This window comes from Aythya ferina, assembly GCF_964211825.1.
Source record: "Aythya ferina genome assembly, chromosome: 4".
NCBI lineage: Eukaryota > Metazoa > Chordata > Aves > Anseriformes > Anatidae > Aythya > Aythya ferina.
This window is the reverse complement of record NC_140300.1, coordinates 25,213,889-25,233,440: the sequence shown is the minus strand read 5'-3', so window position 1 is coordinate 25,233,440 and position 19,552 is coordinate 25,213,889. Positions and strand designations below refer to the sequence as shown.

The 19,552-nt window shown below is 41.1% G+C and overlaps 1 long non-coding RNA gene across 1 annotated transcript; it reads right to left on the bottom strand.

Annotated features, from left to right (window-relative positions):
- Positions 1-1,804: 1,804 nt before the first annotated feature.
- LOC311436649 lies at positions 1,805-9,340 on the bottom strand. Its single transcript, XR_014692997.1, has 2 exons — positions 9,205-9,340; positions 1,805-3,013 (listed from the first exon to the last, which is right to left on the bottom strand). It is a non-coding gene; the product is annotated as an uncharacterized lncRNA (long non-coding RNA).
- Between the last annotated feature and the right edge of the window lie 10,212 nt (positions 9,341-19,552).

Here is a 19,552-nt window from a genome sequence, read left to right as displayed (position 1 = left end):
ACAGTGCTAAAACTGTAGAAACTTTGTGTTCTGGGAGAGCTAAACACAACAGTAAGCAAACTTGTTTGTTTCCCTCTTCAGAGGCTGAAAGCAAACTTCACAAGTGTTTTCCCCTACGTGGGGTATCTCGGCAGTACATGTGTTGTTATGATTTTTGCCCAGTCCATACTCAATATGGAAATGACAGTCTTGCAATTTCTGTAATCATCCCACAATCTGTCCCTCCAGATCTCAGCATTTAAGCAGACAGGGGCACTGCAATGCCCCGTGATTAGCTCTGATTGTGAATCCCCTTCCATAACAAAATGATAAAAGTGATCAATCACCTTAACAATAGTTAATAGCTCTTATCTAAAGCCATAATAATCCCAGCCTGCAGTTTGACTATAGCAAGCCATTACCCTATCAGCCCAGCCTTGTGTTTGAAGCAGCACTGTTCCCTCTCATCTAGCAGCCTGAAAGAACACCTTCCCATGGTCCCACAGCCATATTTCCACCTTCCTCCACCTCCGCACAGTGAGTTCTGATCCTTTCTGACTTCCAGCCACCACCTTAACACCTCACTTAGCACCCCTGTGAGGCTCTTATAGAAAGCCCCTTTCAGGTCCATGGGGCCACCCCTTGCTGCATGGCAATTGTCTTTTACCTCACCAGAGGTCACATCAGTACCGGAGCCTTCCTTTTCAGACCTAATCCCCTCAAACCAGTGTACCAGAACCAGCATTATCCCACTGGTCTTTGTGCCAACCCTGGAGGACCTGCTGTTGGGCCAACACAGCCTGTAGCATCTTGTTCATGGGTGCAGGGATGCAATGACTCTGTCTTTCAAGCCCAGCTACTGCCTCTCTGAAGGACCAAGCAATTACAGATGACACCACAACTCTGGGAAGAGGAATGGTAATTCCACTAAATTGTCTCTGCCTCTCTGCTGTGCCTCAAGCCCATTTTTGATCATTTTTAGTTAGGATCATAACTACATTGGATGTTGAAGGATTTTTCCATTTCTGAAGGTATGAGATAAAATTCCCTGAGAAAGTGGGGACATGTTGGTGAGCTTGGTGAAATATCTTCATGTTCCACCAGTTTAAATGTCCATTTAATTCCTTTAATAAAGGCCAGAAAGAGAAAGAAATCAACTCACTAGTGCTGAAACATAGGTAGGATCATAAAAAAAAGTGAAGATTGGACAGAAGGACTGTGAAAGTAGAGACAAATTTCTTATCTGAGACTAGGGAAAAACTGGGTGCAGAATGGTGGGGTTGATGCTAAACTCTGCCCAGGAGCATAATTTGTTCCTTTGGGAACATATGATGATCTAGTGCAGCTAGCTTCTGCTCAGCTGATCCTTGAGAAGACATGACACGGGGTGACAGACACAATATGGGCTGACAAAACTAAGGGAGCTTCCTGGAAGGCACTGGCACATCACACATCCTGTATCTTTGACAAGGTCCTTGTTTCCAAAAATACCACCCTCTGAGAATCAGACTTGACCTTTTATGTCCTTACAGTTAATATATCAATAAGTTCTATCACAGTTACATTCTCTTTTCTCCTGCAATGTCCAGAAATTGTATCTGCTCTGAAGGGTTGCTTCACTCACTCTGTGATTCAATAGCAATGACTTAACTAGTTGCTCTTTTGCCTTCCAGTTTAGGGTGAGGAAGAAACCTGTCTTGGAAGTGCTAGAAGTAGGACAAATAGATTTATTCAGTTTTACTCTGGGTTTCTTTGCTTCCTTTCCTAGCTTTTGGAAGATATACTCAAATTCTTACCAAACAGATTCAGTCTCTTTTCACTGTAATAGCCATTACATGATTTTAATTCAAAAATAGATCCCTCCCCACACCTTTGGCACATCTGCAAATCTTTTTATTTTCTTCTTAATTTATTATTTGCTCATACATTTATTTCACACACTCCCTTGGTAGAGATAAGCTTCCCACTGTAAACCCCAACATTTCCAGCTCATTTCCTTCTGCCTGTGGCTTTTATCTCCATGATATTATCAGTGTTTCTGGCCCCATAGCAGCTTGTCTACCTGTGTCCAACTTAAAATTCATAAATGTTCCATTTGATTTCAAGCTAATATTCCACTCATCTTCTGCAGAAGCATCCATTGTTCAAAGAAGGAATAGCTCTGAGCTGAAGATACTGTTGTCGTCTTCTTTGTCCATTCTGTGCACACGCTGCTGGTGTACGCAGTCTTGCAAAGTAACCTAATCCATTTCAGTTTTGCATATCTTCCCAAATATCAGGCATTATCTTTGCTTACATCGGTTTTCAGTGCATTTCTACATGGTATTTTTGTTGGCCACGACTGTATGCCACTCTCTTTTCATATAATATTCTGGATTGCCTTACAAGCCACAGTGTCACCTCTGTAAGAAATAAAGCAACTTCAGTTACTGCCTTTTAAAAATGTTATTTTCTCTGCCACTAATTAATTCTGATTTCTCAAACAGTTGTTCCTTTGAGCATTTTCACCTCAAATTCTTGTCATGATCTTATCCTTTACTAAAGACTTGGGACCCCAGAATTGTCTTTTTAGCCTTAAATGTGTCACTGTCTATGTTTCTCTGCTTTGACTCTTGGATTTTTGAAGACAGATAGACACAAACACACATACATGCATGTGTATATATATTATATATATAGTATATGTATGCAATGTTAGCAACAGGTTTTCCTTCTGGGCAGGACAGTGTATCTCACATTTCCATGTACAATTTCCCGTTGATCTCTCCAAGAGACAGTTAAATGAAAACCATTAAGCACATGAGCTGCCTCAGATCAAAGTGTTGCCAGAAATAAAATTGCCTTCTGATTATCTTCCTGCTTGCTGGCTTCCATATCTTGTGGATGGTGAAGTGAGATGGAAACCATCCCCAGGTGTCTGGCACGTTTTCAGAGAGTTTCAACTTGTAATGTTCACCTTCCAGCCTTCTTCTCAGGATGCTTTTTTAGCCGGTTCTCCTACTACAACCCTTTGCTCTTCAGTAGTCATGCAGAGCTGAAAAGCAAAAGAAATGCACAGTATTCAGTACCCAAGTTTACCTGACCAGCTACCACCACCACTGCTGCATATCAGCTGGTCTGAGCTGGTTCATGTGGAAAGCTTCCCTACAGCTTAAACCTCGCAGAGTCTGTTGCTTGAGCAAAGCAGCTGTGATGCTGACATTAGGCCTCATGAGTCAGAATGGACTTTCTAAGTCCTGGGGCCCAGCAGAACAGGTGTCAGTGAGAGAGTACCAAGGTCATAGTGTGATCTCCTGGGCTGGCAAGTGCCTAGTGGCCCATGAGCACTGACCATCCCCTAGAGCACTCAGGCTGTTAGGAGATCACACAATCATGCACTGCAGAACATTTACAGTTCCTTCAGGTCTGGTGAACTTACAGCCATATCTTCCAGAGACATCAAACAGGACAGCAAATTTGGACTGGGCTAGGGAAACCAGGCACTGGTAGTTATACTCCATCCAGGCCAGGCCCAGTACAAGCCCTGGGGACTGTCCCTATGCTTTATTGCCTGCAGTGATGGACTAAGCTGTGCTGCTGGTCTCCTACAGTTGTCCCTTCCCTGCAGCTTTGTCCTTTGCCCTACTTCTTCATGCCCAGCCCCATCCTTATCCTTCAGGATCCTCTCTACAGCTTGGGTCTTCAAGAAGTTCCTCTCTCACAGCTCTTTCACAGCATCTCCCTCACCTCCATCTCGTCTTGTTTTCCTGGGGGCTGACTTTGGCTTTTGGCTGGCTGGCATTGCCGAGTCCTGAGGTTGAGTTCTGCCACAGGCAGTGAAGCCCTGCTCATGCTCATCCTGCCATTGCCACAAGTACTAATGGAATTAATGCTTCGTAACAGAGTTGGTTTTGGCTAAGCCAAATGCTTTTAAAAACAAATGTTTCAGGAGGATACTGGTTATTCAATTAGATTGCAGACAAAGCCTAGAATATCACTGAAATCTCACTTCACAGACTGATGTAGAGAAGCCAATGGAAACATTTGGCCCCTGCAACAAGACTGCAGCCAAAACTATCCCCCCAGTGAAAACTTGTGAGATCTAACAACATTTTATACATAAAGACAGTGGTCAAGATAGGGCTGGTAGAGGGAGTTACATACATTCTCTAAACTGAGTCTCATGGTTTGTGGAAGATTTAGAGTTATTGAATAGCAGTCTTCAGACTACAGACACCTCATCTTGAACAACCCCAACTCTAAACCCACTCTGGGCAGGAGCTGTGGTATGTGATGTAGCCCCAGAACTTCCAAAAACTGTGCCACAAGAACAATGGCAGGATTTCATTATATCCAGAGGACTTACCTCTACTGCAGTGGTCCTCCCACTTTAAAATCACTCTCTTATGCCAAATTAAGAAAGGCCACTTGAGACACTGGGCCTTAGATGGTGGTGCTGGGACTAATTATTCTTTATTATTATTAAAAAAAAAAAAAAAAAAAAAAAAAAAGAGAGGCAATATATTTTTGTCTTCTCTGAACAGACACTATTTAATCAAACTTCTCATCAATGTCATTCTGAATAACAACAGTCCAGTGGGAACTTGCAGCATCCTGAATTAAATCAAGTAGTATATAAATAAAACCGAGGTATTCTCAAAGTAAATACAACTAACCAGTTTTAAAATGGAAACTGGTTTTCCCTTTTTAATTGGGGTGACATTTTGCAAGGCCATTCCTGGGTGAGTTTCATATTCTTCCATTCTGTTCTGCTTTTCTTATTTGTATAGTGTTACCAAGGCATATATGAGATATGTTTCAAAGTACAGATATCAGCTCATTTACAGCTAATTATAATAGGCAAGTGGTGCAGTAAATGGAACACCCGATTTCCTCCCCTCTTTTTTTTTTCTTTTGGTTGAAGCTTTTGTGATGTTCTCCAGGTGACTCCCATGCATAATGTAACACTAGCAATGCTGTTTGCATAATAAGCTATTTTCTACCACAGAAGCAGAAACATTTTATCACTATAGAGAAGGCTTGGATTATGAATACATTTTCATATAAGTTGACTTATGTGAAAATTACCAATAAATGCATTCTAGCCATAAGTAAAATGTTTGTTCCTACTTTAAGGAGCGGTATGATTTGAAAGTTAGGGGGAGGGGAAATGCATATCCCACTATGGGAAATTATTTTATTAATACGATTCAAATGTCAGAGCTTGCAGTCACCTTTCAAGGTGCTGAGCTCCCTCGGTAGCCTCCAGTAGAGTCAATGAGAGTGGAAAAGGCTCTGCACCAGATAGAAGTGCTCTACATCTTGCCACACCAAGCCACCAGTTCTGGAGCGTTTAATGTATAATAAAAAGCAAACCAGACCCTGCTCTGGCACCTTCTGCAGTCTCAAAAATGTTTTTTGTTGCCCTCTTGTTTAAAATGCAGCTTCTTTTTCATATTGTGAGGTAGATGTTTCTTAATTATTCTTTATGGAAATATATTTATTTGAATTACAGCACCATTTTGACCAAGACCAGGAGTCTCACCTACCGACATGTGATACAAGGAACAGGACCTCTACAAAGCCAGTTCAGCAAACACCAAAAGGATAAGCACCTCCATGCATAAGAGCAGCCCCTCTTCACTTCCATGCTGATGCTGAAATATGGGTTAAAAGAGGCTCCACGTGGCCCTACACCCAGTTCGAGAACAGCACAGGGTCACAGCTCGCTTGTCTAGCCACAGACGAAATGTGACCCAGATGCATATAAAGCACCAGCACCAGCCTCAAAAACTGAGGCCCTTGAGACTAAGCTGGTGCCCTTTGAAACCAGCAGAATAGAGGGCTTTGGATCCAGCCATTTGCATTGGAGGGTGTCCCAGAACCAATTAATCGCCATTCCAAGGGTGTTTTTGATGGGATAGGTTAAAGAGGCATTCCTCAGGAAGTGCTGGAATGGCTCCCTGTTCAGTGAGGAGCCAGTCCCACAAAATACATGCTGTAAGCGAGTCCTGGTCCCCCTGAACCTGCAGGGGCCTTGGTGGAGCACAGCTTGGCAATGTTCAGGTGGAAACAATTACACCCCTAGCTTTGAAAAAATGATTGCATGCACACCTCCGTTTTTCAAAGCTATCTATGGTCCAAGTCTCCTGCTACTGTAAATCAAGGTGGTTTTACTGACACCAGAGGAGTTCTGCTGATTTGCTGATTTACTGATTTACATGAGCTGAACGTCTGCTCCAATGCTGGTGCAAGATTATTTCTACTTAATAGAGATACCACACACAAAATAAAACTTTTCATATGGCATGTCAACAGCTCTCAACTCTACAAAACTAAAAGGCTAGCATGATAGCTGGGGGGAGGGGGGGAAGTGGTGGTAAAGATCACTGCAGATGAACAACTCTCATAACATTTTTTGCATCAAACATCATTGCATAGCTGTAAACATTGCCTAATGTCATAATTTTCCTGCAGATTTCATAAACTTCTACAAACTTCTGCAAGAAGTATTTCTGTAGAAATGTATTTCTGTAGAAATACATTGATTTCACCTGTGTTACACCACACAGGCTGGTGTGGATTTATTTGTGTGTTTTTTTTCCAAGCACCTGTTTTTTTCCTAAATGCCTTCCAGGTGTATGCATTTCTCATGGAGTGAGGGATGTTTTGTTTAGAAAGCTGGGTTAAACCCTTCTCCAAAGGAGGAGGCACACAGCTGATTCCAGCTTCCCTGAAGTCTGCTGCTCAGATGGTGGCCCCACACCAGGAGTGATCCAGCCCCATGCCACCATTCCAGCATCACAAGTCAGCCCAGCCCCTGCCACCAGTAACCTGTGTCACATTTTCAGCCCCTCTTAGGTGAACATTGAACAGCAGCAGGTTTTGTCTCAGGATCTCGTTTGATGGGTAACACACATCCTTGCATGCCTCTCCTGCCTGATGTCTCCTTCCTGCTGCCTCTCCCTCCATACCCAGGAGACTGGCTAATACAGCTGACAATGCCCTAGCGAAGCTTCTTCCCCCTTGAGAGTTCTGTCTGCTCTGTGTTTTGCAAAGCCTGATGCAGTCACCAATGCCATGGCAGCTCCTTTGTCTCCACTTGTGGGTTGCTGAGCCAAAAAGAAGCTCTGGCACAAAGAAGGAGCAGACCAGGTTACCCAGTACAGGTGTTGCAATGGGTACCACTGTGAAAGCTTTGGGCAAGCTCCCCTACCTGGTCCTACCCCCTGGATAACACTTCTGTTGCTAATTCACAAAGTGACACTGGCCCCTATGTCTTTGCATTTTCCATGCAAAAACATTAAAAGCTGTATTTATTTTACTACTGTTACACCAATTCTTGCCCCTAAGGTAGCAGCTAGTACTGTTGCTGGAGCATGGGTTCAAAAAATTAAACTAATTCACATGCAGACAAGGTGGCATGGAGATTAAAGGTGGGAAGCAAGCTACAGAGCAGGGGTGTTAGATCATGCATTCTTAGTTACACATTTACTATACCTATAACAGCTCACTTTTCTATTTTAAACCCTACTAAGTGGAGACTATTTAAATGTACTGCTGTAGTAATAAAGAAAAGGTCAACTCAATGTCTGTCTTGGCCATTAATCAATCTTGCCCATACTTTCTAATTATCTTGATTGCCTGATTGAATGAAGCATGGGACACAGATCATCTATATGTTCGTTGGTTGTATCTGCTCTTGGCACCTTTTTTTTTTGGAGACCAGAGAGGATATTTCCATACGGCAACTTTTTTCAAAAAGAACCCTGACTTCTCCCTCTGATAGCCAGCCCTTTTCCTGCCTTATCTCTCACCATTTTCAGTGGCAATTTTGACTGTTCCCTATAAAATTCTGAAGTGTCTTTAATCATCTCAGGCAGCAATTTTGTATTGTGTTTTTTTTTTCTTCTCCTTTTCAGTAATCTGGGGTTCCCAGCATTATTCTCTCTCTCTCTCTCTCTGATTATGAATTGTAGCTTTTTATTTTTAGAGGGAGCTTAATGCGATGCAATAACACACAAACACAGGAACAAATTACAGACATGAAAAGATCAGATTTTTTTATAATGGTAATTTCGTTTTACTCCTGGGTGCCCCATAGCCACAAGGGACCCCAGAACTCCAGCAAGAGCATCCAGATAGCTTGTTACCAAGGCACCCAGGACTGCACAGCAAGATCTCTATCCCCAGGTGACTTGAAGGGCCTTGGGGAAGAGAATGGCAGGGGACAGGCAGCAGGTCACATCCAGACAGCTTAGATCCAGCCCAGGGGCTAGAAATGCATGGAACAAATGGGGCAGCTGTGCAGCTCCCATACGAGCTCTGGGAGGTGGTTAGGTCTCAGCTGTGCTCTGTGGAAATAACCAGGGAAACAGGAGACCTGCAAAGATGGAAACATCTTAATGCTTCCGTACTGAACTCAGTGGGAAACTGGGATGTTTGAAGGATGCAGAACTGGAAAAATCTTGCTGCCTTGCTTACCCAACTGGCAATTCTTGGCACTACCCCCCTCTGCTTATTAACCACCCATCATATATACATACATCCTCCAGCTGAATATCTAGAGAGCCTAGGATTCTGTTTTTTGCACCCTGGCAAATGGTGCCCATTGCTAGAAGTAAACAGCACATTCAGGTTAGCATGAGTTAAGGGGGATTGTTGTTGTATGACTTTGTCACATTTTCTATTCTCCCTGTGACAATCACAGAGTGATAAATGAAATGGTTCCTCTAATGGAGAATTACTAGGTGCAAAATTACAAACTTTAGTTTCAGTAATAGCGCATTCAGGCAATATTTACATGACAAATAAGAAAAACCTCTGACAGAGGAATCTTTCATGTACTTGTCTGGTTTTATCACTCCGCTCACAGTTTTATCTTGCATTTAATCATATTGCCCTTCATCTGCCATCCAGTAGCCAAAGTACTAAAATAGCCTTAATCTCTCTGTATCTCATTACAATGTGAGACTATGGTTTTGCAAAACTTTCTGTTAAGTATGATATATCTCAGCTGCATAAAATATATGCCCAAAATGCATACAGTACATGGAATAGTACTATAAATTCTAGGACCATCTTAAAAGCAAAAGCCCTGGATAAAATGATGCAGAAAATACAGACTGATGGGTAGGTAGAGTTATTAATAGATCATAAAGACAAATGAAAAATATCAAATGCAATCTTATTTAATAATGATCACAGAGAAATACACATCAGTGGGTCTAATGGCTCAAGACTTACCTTGAAGATTGTATCCCTCCTTCCTGAGAGCATATAATAGAAGTTTCCATGACATCTGTTTAGGGCAAATACAACTGTGGAGAAAACGGGGTTTTTTTGTTTTTCACCTCTAAATCTGTCGTCAGAATAACATAACATATTTTCAGGCCAGCACAACATGGCACAATAAGTCAACAATATTTATAAAGATTGCTATTTACTTGATTAACTCCTCATCAGTTTCAGGCCAAAGATATTCAACGCTGCATAGCTGTGGGCCTGTAATTGGATGTGATTGTTGTCACACCTTTGTGTTAAATATACTCTTCACCTGCCTAGGTTTTGCAAGTGGAAATCCCTTTAGGCAAATGTATGTGTGAATAACTAATTATTATTATTGCTGTTATTTTAGCCTCGGCTCGGTGGAGATTTACACTCTGAGGTGTAAATGGCAAAATGCAAGTGGCACTGTGGAACTCTCTGGAATGACTGAATTCAGGCTCCAATCCTGCTCTGCAGATAGCTGGCAATTTATTAGTTACACATTGCATTTGTCTACACCGGCTTCTGTATATTTTAAGATCTCTGCTTTTAAGTATCTCTGAGACCCCTGTTGTTTCAATTACTTGTCACTGTGGCCTGAGGTATCATTACTGTGCTGAGGATAATAAACAGCCCCTCCTGTTTCTGCTGCTAGAGCTGTGACTAACTTAGCATGATCAAGAAGCAGCATAGGATGGAGAAGTGAGTGCCATATGGTGGGCGGATGGTCCTAAATCATATTCTGCTCTGCTAGCTTTGCTATATGGTCTTGGGAAAGACCATATTTTGTGTTTTTTTTTGTAAGAACTGAGCACTGTATAAGCCCACAACATGTACTGGCCGTGCAATATTGCTTAGTGGTGTTGAAATTATACGTCCTCTGCAGTTTCTTTGTTATAATAGGGTTCAGGTATGATAGCAGGAGTCTATTTAATATAACAAATCTAGAAAAGAAACATGAAAGTACTAAGCTTCAGAGACATTTCATTTGTGTTAAAGCCTGTGGCTGGACATCAGTGCGTGTTCTGGTGGGGAGAGCTTTAATACTTAGGAACCGGGGTGCTTCCCTTCTCACACAAGGTCTTATTGATTTACTGAGCAGCACTTTTGATAACAGGTCCCACAGCCCAGCTACTGAAGTCAGTTTGGATATATCTTCACCCAGTTCTTTCTGTGAATGCCTTACTAATGCTCTCTCCATAACTTTTTATTTTCTCACAGCCAGCATTAATGTTTTACCCATTTAACAGAGAATTTGGGCCGTGTAACTTCTACTAATTCATTATAACCAGGCTCATCCTGTTGTTTTTACAAGAACTGTGCCAGCCCTAAAGAATGCTCAGAGTTACATCTCATCCACATCTGTGCATCATCTAACTTAAATCAATTTAAGGGCAAAGAGTTATGTCCTCTTTTATTTGCTTTAAATGTATGTATACGATTCTAGAGAAGTTAAGCATAAAGAGCTTTCCTTTATGGAAGAGCAGAAAAAAAAACCACTGTAAACTCGGAGCTCACGCAGAATCCTGCTGTTACCATCCTTGCAATCATATCTTTCAGCTAATTTGTTCCCATTAAGTGTAATGTTACAGGGAAAAACTGCTTTGCAAACATTTAATGGCTTCTATCAGTCTGCACAAATGAAACCATAAGTTCCTGCCTCCTTAAGTTTCTTTCTCATCCCTGATATTCAAAAGAAGACCTCTTGGGTTGCTCCTACCTGCAGGTGCAAGCCCATGAGATCTCAGGTGTTTGAGCATTGCTTCTTTTTCTGTTGCTTTGTGGGCAGACCAGCTTGTAGGCTCAGACTGTGAGCCATACAGATACATCACAAAACCATATTCTTTCCTTATTCTTCCTGTGATACGTTACAAGCACAGAAAACTTTGGGGGTAAAAGCAGACAGAGAGCTGAGATCTCATAAATCTCAAAATGCTCAGTGTGATTTGTTAAAGGACAATAGTCAGCGTCCAAAATCTCTGATGCTGCCCTCCCCTATGAATTTTCCAACCCCAGACTGTTTGCTTGGTGGGATGAACCAGTAAATGAAGTATCAAAAAATAAAAGAAAAACAAGCAGGAGAGTAAATATAAGAAGAAAAGAAAGAGGAAAGATATACAAAGAGGAAAGTAGAAAGAGGAATGTAAATATGTTCATCTTGCTGGTTTTCATTCTGGAATAAGGACTGGTTTGATCTAAATAGGGGATTTAACTAGTACCAAGTTGGGACTGAATTTGTAACAGCAACAAAAAGACAGAATCATATGAACAGTGCTCATGGTCAACAATGCCTTTGTGCTTTGTTCCTGTGATGTTGTCACCTGCAGGGTGAGTGACAAATCCTGCACACAGTCGGCACTGGAAGTTTGAGTCCTTACCACAGGATCATAATTCGTCTCACATTTATTTCTCCCCTCCCTGCCTGAAAATCCTATTGTATGAGCCACTGTAGCATGGCAGGCATAAGCATCAAGCTTGTTTTTCTCCATGTACAGAAAATTAACTCCTCCCTCTGTAAAGACAGACCAGCTTTTTTTATTCGGCACCTCAGCCAGATGTAATCTTGAGATGTTACAGACATTTTACAGAACACAAAATTAAGAACTGAGGCCTTAAAAAAAATGTTGTTTTTATATTGCTCTATCTGCAAAGGCACGCAGAACCTCAGACTTCAGAAGGAATAAACACCACTAATGTATTTTCTAAACTATCCATGATTTTCCCAAAATAACCTTTGTACATACATAATCTTTTAATTGTAGGTTATTTCCTGTTAATTATATACAACATCTTGCTGTCTGACAAGCTTTTCACAAAAATCTCCTACCCCTGAACTAATATTTGCTGATCTTTAACTATATAAAATACTGACTCCTAGATTCAACAAAGAGTGAAATAACAGACCTTAGAGCTGCCAGCGGAATAATGCTGTCATTTCAGGCCTGTCAGCGAGTGAAGGAAGGACTGTTCTGCATTTTGGGAAAAGAAAGGACCATTTCTCTAGCAACTCAGTTTTTACCAACAATTGTTTAAAGAACCTCATTAGCATGAGAAAAAGACTCCTGGTAGAAATGAATTAGCAGTCACAGTGCAGGTGAAGCAGGCAGATAATATATGCAAGGTAAATGGAATTTATTGTGAATATTGTCTATCACATGGCTGTCATCTCCACCTGCTTTTTTTCTGACACACACTTCCATGCTATATGAAAACAGCCCCACTTAAGTTTCCTTCTCCAGTCTTTTCCCATGCATTAGGCAGTGCTGTCATACATGTATATTAAGCTGCACCTTGGCACAAGCTCGTGTGTGTGTCATCTCCAACACCCCTTTGGGTTCCCTTGGTCCACAGCTCCCAGGGATGCTCACAGTCTAACTGGTCCACTTAGGGCATCCCATGCCATCCAGAAGTGGAATGCAACAATCATATTATGAACATTTCTGGTATCTGAGTCAGGAGAGAAGCCACTGAGGCACAGGTCTGTGTGCCTCTAACCGTGGGAGAATACAGAGAAGGATACTGTTGTACGAGTCCTCCACTTAATTCTTAAAACACCATGGCCTACAGACCTAAAGAAAGATCTTGCTAGAGCATGGAGCAGTGAGGAGGAGTGAAGACAGGGACAGCCCTGCAGTGTTCTTAGGAGGTCAGATTATTTATGTATGTAGCAATGTCTGCTGTAAGAAATGGCTCAGAGGATGGGGTTCTCTGCTGGTAATTAGTGGTCATATCTTCCCTATACCAAGGGGATACACCTCTTATTTTCTTGTGACTGGGATCCCAAATACCAGGTATTACCATCATTATCACCATCATCACTTTGTATGAAAACCTTGGTAACTGCTACTCGTCCAAAACTTCGGTCAGCAGTGGTTGTTTGGAGGAAGACTAGGAGGAAGATGAAATCTTCCAGCCTTTCCCAGGTAGATGCCCCCAGCTCCTAGTCACCAACAATACAGTGACTTCTTGGCATGGACAGTGTATCCATGTCTCATGTTTAATACTTAGCACTGGTAGTATGCTGTACTTATTTCTCTGCTGCCTTTTGGGTGCATTACACTTCGGACCTCTCAGGCAGTCAGTGGTGGTAAGTCCCACAGCACGACGGTGTGTGGCATGTAAAGGCTTGTTTTAAACTTGCTGCTTGAGTGGAATGCCCCTCAGTTTTCCCAGTAGAAGGAACAGTGAGTAATCATTTACCTTTTCCACACCACTCATGGTTTTATAACACTATGTCAGGTTTCTTTCAGTCATCCCTTCTCCAAACTGATGAGTCTATGTTTATTTAGAAACTCTTCATATGGAGGCTTATAGAAATCTGGCTGAGTCCTGCATAATTCACTTCATTCTTTGGAAGATGAAAAAAAAAATCTAGATATTATACTGTATAATCTGAGAAATAATATTTGATCATGTAATTAGACTGTATCATAGGCAAATGCACTAGGGAACAGAGTTAATGTTGCATGTACAACCTTAATTTTATTTCCTGACTTTTAAATGCCGAATTAGGCAACTTTAACATTTTCTTAATGCAATTTTTGTATGGAATATTATATAGCCTATTGCATATGCATGCATATTGAAATATGGAATACATTAGGCTGCACCACACAGATTATGGCACACACATCTGAGTACTAGATGTCAGCATCAGTCTTGATGGCAACAGCACAAACAAAGTTACACAGGCTGTTGTAGAGTGCTGCTCTTAATCCTTTTGTGTGTTACTGCCCTGTTGTTTATTCTCTATTTACTATAGGTCTTATAGAGCAGTTTTACAGAGAATTAGCTGTAGAAGGATTTATTTTTTTAATTGAACTGATGCTGCTTTTTACAGCCTCTTTTTTACAAAGGTAGCCTTATTCAAGTATTTAGGCTTCGGTGACTTAAGAGAAAAAGCACATCCTCAGAAGTTTTAAAAATTAAAAAAAAAAAAAAAAAAAAAAAAAAAAAAAGTAAAATAACACTATAAATCATAAGATAATTCTCCAAATGTATGATGTCATGCCTTTACTTCCTGATCTCCAAAGACCTCCCCGGGTGCAAAGACAGAACAATAGCAGGCTAGGAATCTCCCCTTTCAAGTGGAAAGTGTAAGAAGTCCTTCTCTAGCTACAAAGGGACACAAGATGATTGACTTCAAGGCTGACTTGTAAAGGATTAGACACTGTCCTTTCTGCATCTTGTTTTGCACTGTAATGTCAGGGTCTCTCTGAAGCTATGCGACAGTTTTAGGGGCTAGAAGAAATTCTGTGCAGAGATGCATTGCTGAGTGAACTGTAGGGAAGACGCTTGGGTGAACCAGAACGCAGGATTGATTGATGTAGCTAATCTAAATAATTCAATATTCAGTCATCAAATAAAAAATAAACTGCATCATACACGTGTTGTCATGGATGTGTGACACAAAAGGGGGCTGTTGGACATGAGGTTTTATTTCCCTGGTCAAAGACATCTAATGCGTGTCAGGATTACAAAAGGTTAATATCATAGGACAGGAGCAAGAAATCTACTGTCTTCGGAGGTTACTCTTGAAGAATGTCACCATGGACTGGATGGAATATACCTCTAATAAATCACAGCAATGTTCTTCCAATAAACTAAGTGATTTTTGAAAAGGGCAAAAAAATCAAATAACGTATTCAGCTAACAGGATTTGATCAGCCGATCATCTAGTGAATATTAAAAAAGCTGATCTGTTGAATAAATTATTCAGTGAAAGCAGGCAAAATTAACAAATTATATATTTGCTGAACAACAGTTAAACTGTTCGGCATATATATCATAAAATATTTATTCATACATATTTATAAATAGTTCTTACACATTTTTTTTTTTTTTGCTTCATCCAGGTGAATAAAAATGCTTTAGTCTTTTTTTCTTTCTTCTGTGCAAAGTGGAAATAGCCTGTCTTCAGAAAGCTTGATCTCAGGTCAGCCTTTCACAGAAGTCAGCCTCATTTGCATTTTTAATCAGATGTTTATGTAAGTGAATCAGTAAAATCCTAACTGTGCAAGTGTCAGGTTTTAATATTTAGTTTTCTTGTTTTCTGGATGTGTCTGCGAGAAATTGTAAAGAAAGAAAGGGCATGTCTGTGTACATACTTTGCCCAGATGTGATTGTGCAATGTATTTTCTTTCAAATCCAGACAGCTTTCTTGTTACTTGTATTTTCCAGGAGTCACAATGTCTTGCTTTCATACATACATGTGGTCTGAAAACAACAATTAGGTAAGCTAAAGCCCTTTCTTTGGAAAGCATGGTTTCCTCCATCATTAATAGAGCTGAGCAGGAGGGGGTTTTATTCCACTAAAAGAAAATGGTCTTCCTTCAAGAGCCACTCTTCTACCAGATGAGTGAAAGATTTGGGTAATTTTTTAAATGGTAGTCCAGATTAAAATAATGTAAATTACCTAAATTCTCATCTCCTTTTCTTGTACTAAGGCTGGCAAAATCAGCACCCAAGCCAGCAGATATTTCTAAGGATGCTAGGTGCTATAAGATTGCCTGAACTATAAATGAAGATATTTGGGGACAGAGCATTGGCTAAAGTAAACTGTCACTGCTCTGTTGACATCAAGGGGTGTGTGTCCCTCCCATTTTAAGACTTAAACCCATTGTCACATAGCAAAGAAACAAGAATATAATAATGAAGATGCTGAATAATGACCAGGATGTAAAGAGAGTCTCACAATACAGTAATCATGAGAGTAAAGCTGATATATGCTCCATTTATTATTGTAGCATTTTCTGAGCCAACTACAGACATGCCATCAATTTTATTTCAGATTCTTAGCATTTAAACAAGTAAAAGCATACATTTATACAGGAAGACATCAATTTGAGGTGCTGTTCTAAGATCACCTTAGATGTCTTTTGGGTGGAACTCCTCTGTGTGCAGAGGTGGGTGATGCAGCAGGTCAGTTTCAGCTTCTGCAAACACAACATCTGCACATTTGCCACTGAGCAAACTTGGTTTCACCTTTTTCTTTTTCCCTCGAAGGAGATGCAGCTTGTGATGGATATTCCCAGGTGCACAGCACTTACAGGGTGACAGAATTTCTTCTTGCTTGAAGCCACAGTGGTCTCCTGGCCCTGCTCCCGCACAATTTTGCCTTTTTGTACTTTTGTCTCTTTTTTGTTTCTTTTAATATGGCATATGGTTCTGTTTGTGTTCTGAAGATTTTAACACCTCTCCCAGTGGAGTCATTCTGTGCTGTACCACTCAGTGCATGAGCGAGGTCTCGGGGGATTCCAGGTTTTACCCCTTGCTTTTCTCTTTTCTGGACTGTAAGTAATGATTTTGCCCCCAAGGGCAGCTTTCTGGGGGGTTTCCCACAGGATTACCAGCGTTACTGCTACAAGATTTTTAATGTAGAGGAAGCCCTTTATTTCATCTCCATGAAGTGTTTGAACTATGCATTTAAGTACAAGTTGTTGTCATGATTTAATGTCAGTTTTAGGGGCTGCTTGAGAATGGAAGAGTGATGAAGACACATGCAGGGAAGATCTTACACCCTTCAATTCCTAATAGGACCTATTTAAAGCTGGGAAAGGCATCTGTTCTGGCATAAAGCACACCTTCAGCAAAGGACCAGGTGTCACTCCTGTGCTTCCAGCACCAGCAGTATCTGCAGGAATCTGCCAGACCTATGCTATTCACCAAACTGAGTCTTGTCGGCTCTGCTTTTGTACACACGGCATGACTGAAGGTGTATATCCTGTTATGTTTGAACCACCATCAAACTGCCCAGCTGGGTGAACTTAAGGAAGATTCTGCTGCCAGCTGTTTTCCCCAGTCCAACCCATCTGTGTTTTAACCATGACTGATATGCACTGCTTGCTTGATAAAATTCACCTGAACTACCACCAAACTGTGCTAGTGCTAGGTCCTAGGGTAGTGCTTCAGTACTAAACATCAGTGTCCCTACTTGGGAACAGAAAGATTTTCTACTCTAATAGAGTTCTAGGTCAGTGTGACTTCTGTCCTACAAGGATTGCCTTTCTGAATGCCAGATAATAGGTTTGAGAGTACAGGAGGTAAGGGGAATAGGGGAACAGGCGGTAGTCAGACTGGTTTGGTGGAGCAGCCTGATCCTCACCCTACAGAGCATCGGCTCCTTCAGTCTGCAGCAATCAGACCTTCAGAGGTGCTGCTCTCAAAGCCTGAAACACCTCAAGAAGAGATCTAAACACCACCGAGCAGTTATAAGCTGGCCAATGTGACAGCACTAAGCTTGTGCAAGAGCTTAGGGAGGGGGTGCTATTGAAAACCTAACCCAACAGGGCAGGGTGAAGTTATGAATGAGTTATGTCATCAGCCTTATTCATGACATATTTCTAAAAAATTCTAAGCAACGGGTCCCCTATACGACTTCTACTGTCTTCAAACTGCTCTATGTAAGCTACCTTTAATTAAAATGAGCTTTTCATACGTCCACAATTGGTTCCTTAAAATATTAATAATTTTTCCTACACTGGGTATCAAAGCCGTTTTTCCTGTGTGTCCTTTAACTACATAACTACATTTAAATTATTCATTTATCCATTTTACAGCCCTCAGGGAAAACAGTTTTTTGTTGATTTTTTTTTATTTTTTATTTTTTTTTTTTTACACAATATGGTCCCACTTAAAAGATAGGGCATTTCTTCCTCCTACAGTTATAGGATATTTTCTGTCTTGCCAATGTTTACTCAGCGCAAGAATCCAGTTAGTTACCATTTTATTAAGACACAAATGTAGCATGGAAATATGTGTCTGCCTGTGTATAAATGCCCTTTCCACTGCTCATCAATCTTGCACTAATTAGAAAGAGAAAAATATTTTAAAACCAATTAATGTCATTGAGAAGCATTCCAGTAATTCTCAAAACACAATGTAGCTGTGATGGATATATTTCAATTATTTCGAAGCATTTTCACAAGGAACTGAGTAAGCACAAAGGAGAACCAGGGGCTAAACGCCCATGGCTCAGCGGACAGCTCTCTGACATGGGATGTGGATTAAGGCTGAAGTGAGGCCAGCGATTCATGTTCCCCCTCCAAAAGCTCCTGAGTCACCTGATTGAAGTGCAACCTTGACAAATATGCGCAGTGTTGTCTCTCACAGTTGGAATCACCAAAGAGGCTAAAAACAGAACCATGCGCTGCATAATCTCTAACCTCAGGGGACAACAAAAACAGAGAATTGCTGTGTCAATCTCATTTCCTTGTTAGGCTCATTATCATAAATGCAGGCCTTTGGTTTTGAATGCCACACTTCAATAACATTTACCTATCAACAGCTGCTGTAATATTGAATTCCACAGTCATCTTTTCCTTTTGATGCTCTCCCTTTTGTTTCTTTATCCATAAACATGAGCAACTGAGCTAAGCTTAAATTAACTAGCTGAGGTTAAATGTTTAGGGCAGCAAATTACGGCTAGCCTGCTCGCAGAGTGGTTTAGATTACAGGGGAGAGTTGCCAATCTCAGCTCTCATCATGTACTCCAAATGTGCAGAGCAATATTGGCAGTTCATGGCCAAATCCTGCACGCTTTCGTTAGCACCGTAGCTCTGCTTCCATGAATAAGTGGCGCAAGATTTAGCCCCTGCTCGGAAGATAGAGATGAATCACACTTTTGTTCTTTGAGTACCTCACGGTACCGTCAACACAGGCATGTTCAGTGATTGATAGCCTGTGTCTAGATTGGGTATTTTTCTATATACTGACAAATATTCTCCTCGCAGTGATTTCTAGGAGCAGGAGAGCATATATTGCAGCATTGCTGGGTTTCTTATTTTTTGTTGTGCCCTTTGTCTTTGTTTTGAATAGCTTTTTTTTTTCTTTCTTTCTTTTTCTTGAGGGTCAGTTCCTCCGCATCCTTTTTTTGCTCACTCAGAGTACTCTGAAAAAATCATGTTACAGATCTCAAACCTTTAGTGTCAGTAAACCAAGGGAAACTTGCGTCAACAAACAGGTAGGCAAAGACTCAGTCATCGCTTCAGGGTCAAATCCCAAGTGGTTGAGCAGTCTAAGGGAAATTAAGGTGTTTGGCTTTCTTGAAATGAGCTGCTGGTATCAGCTAAGGCAATTTGTGGGGGATAATCAAGGTTGAGGACAACACGCTAACTGTTTAATCCGGTGTGCAACCAAAACGGGATTGTAATTCAGAGCTAAATGGTTAGTAATAATTTAATGACCACATGCTGTTGCCCACGAGACCCCTCCGGTGCTGTAAAATATGTCACAGGGAGCTGCAGTGGTGCGTGGAAAAGGGATGCCCACCCTACGATGGCTCGCACAGGTGCAGCAGCGTCTATCACCCCAGACCTTGACACCATCA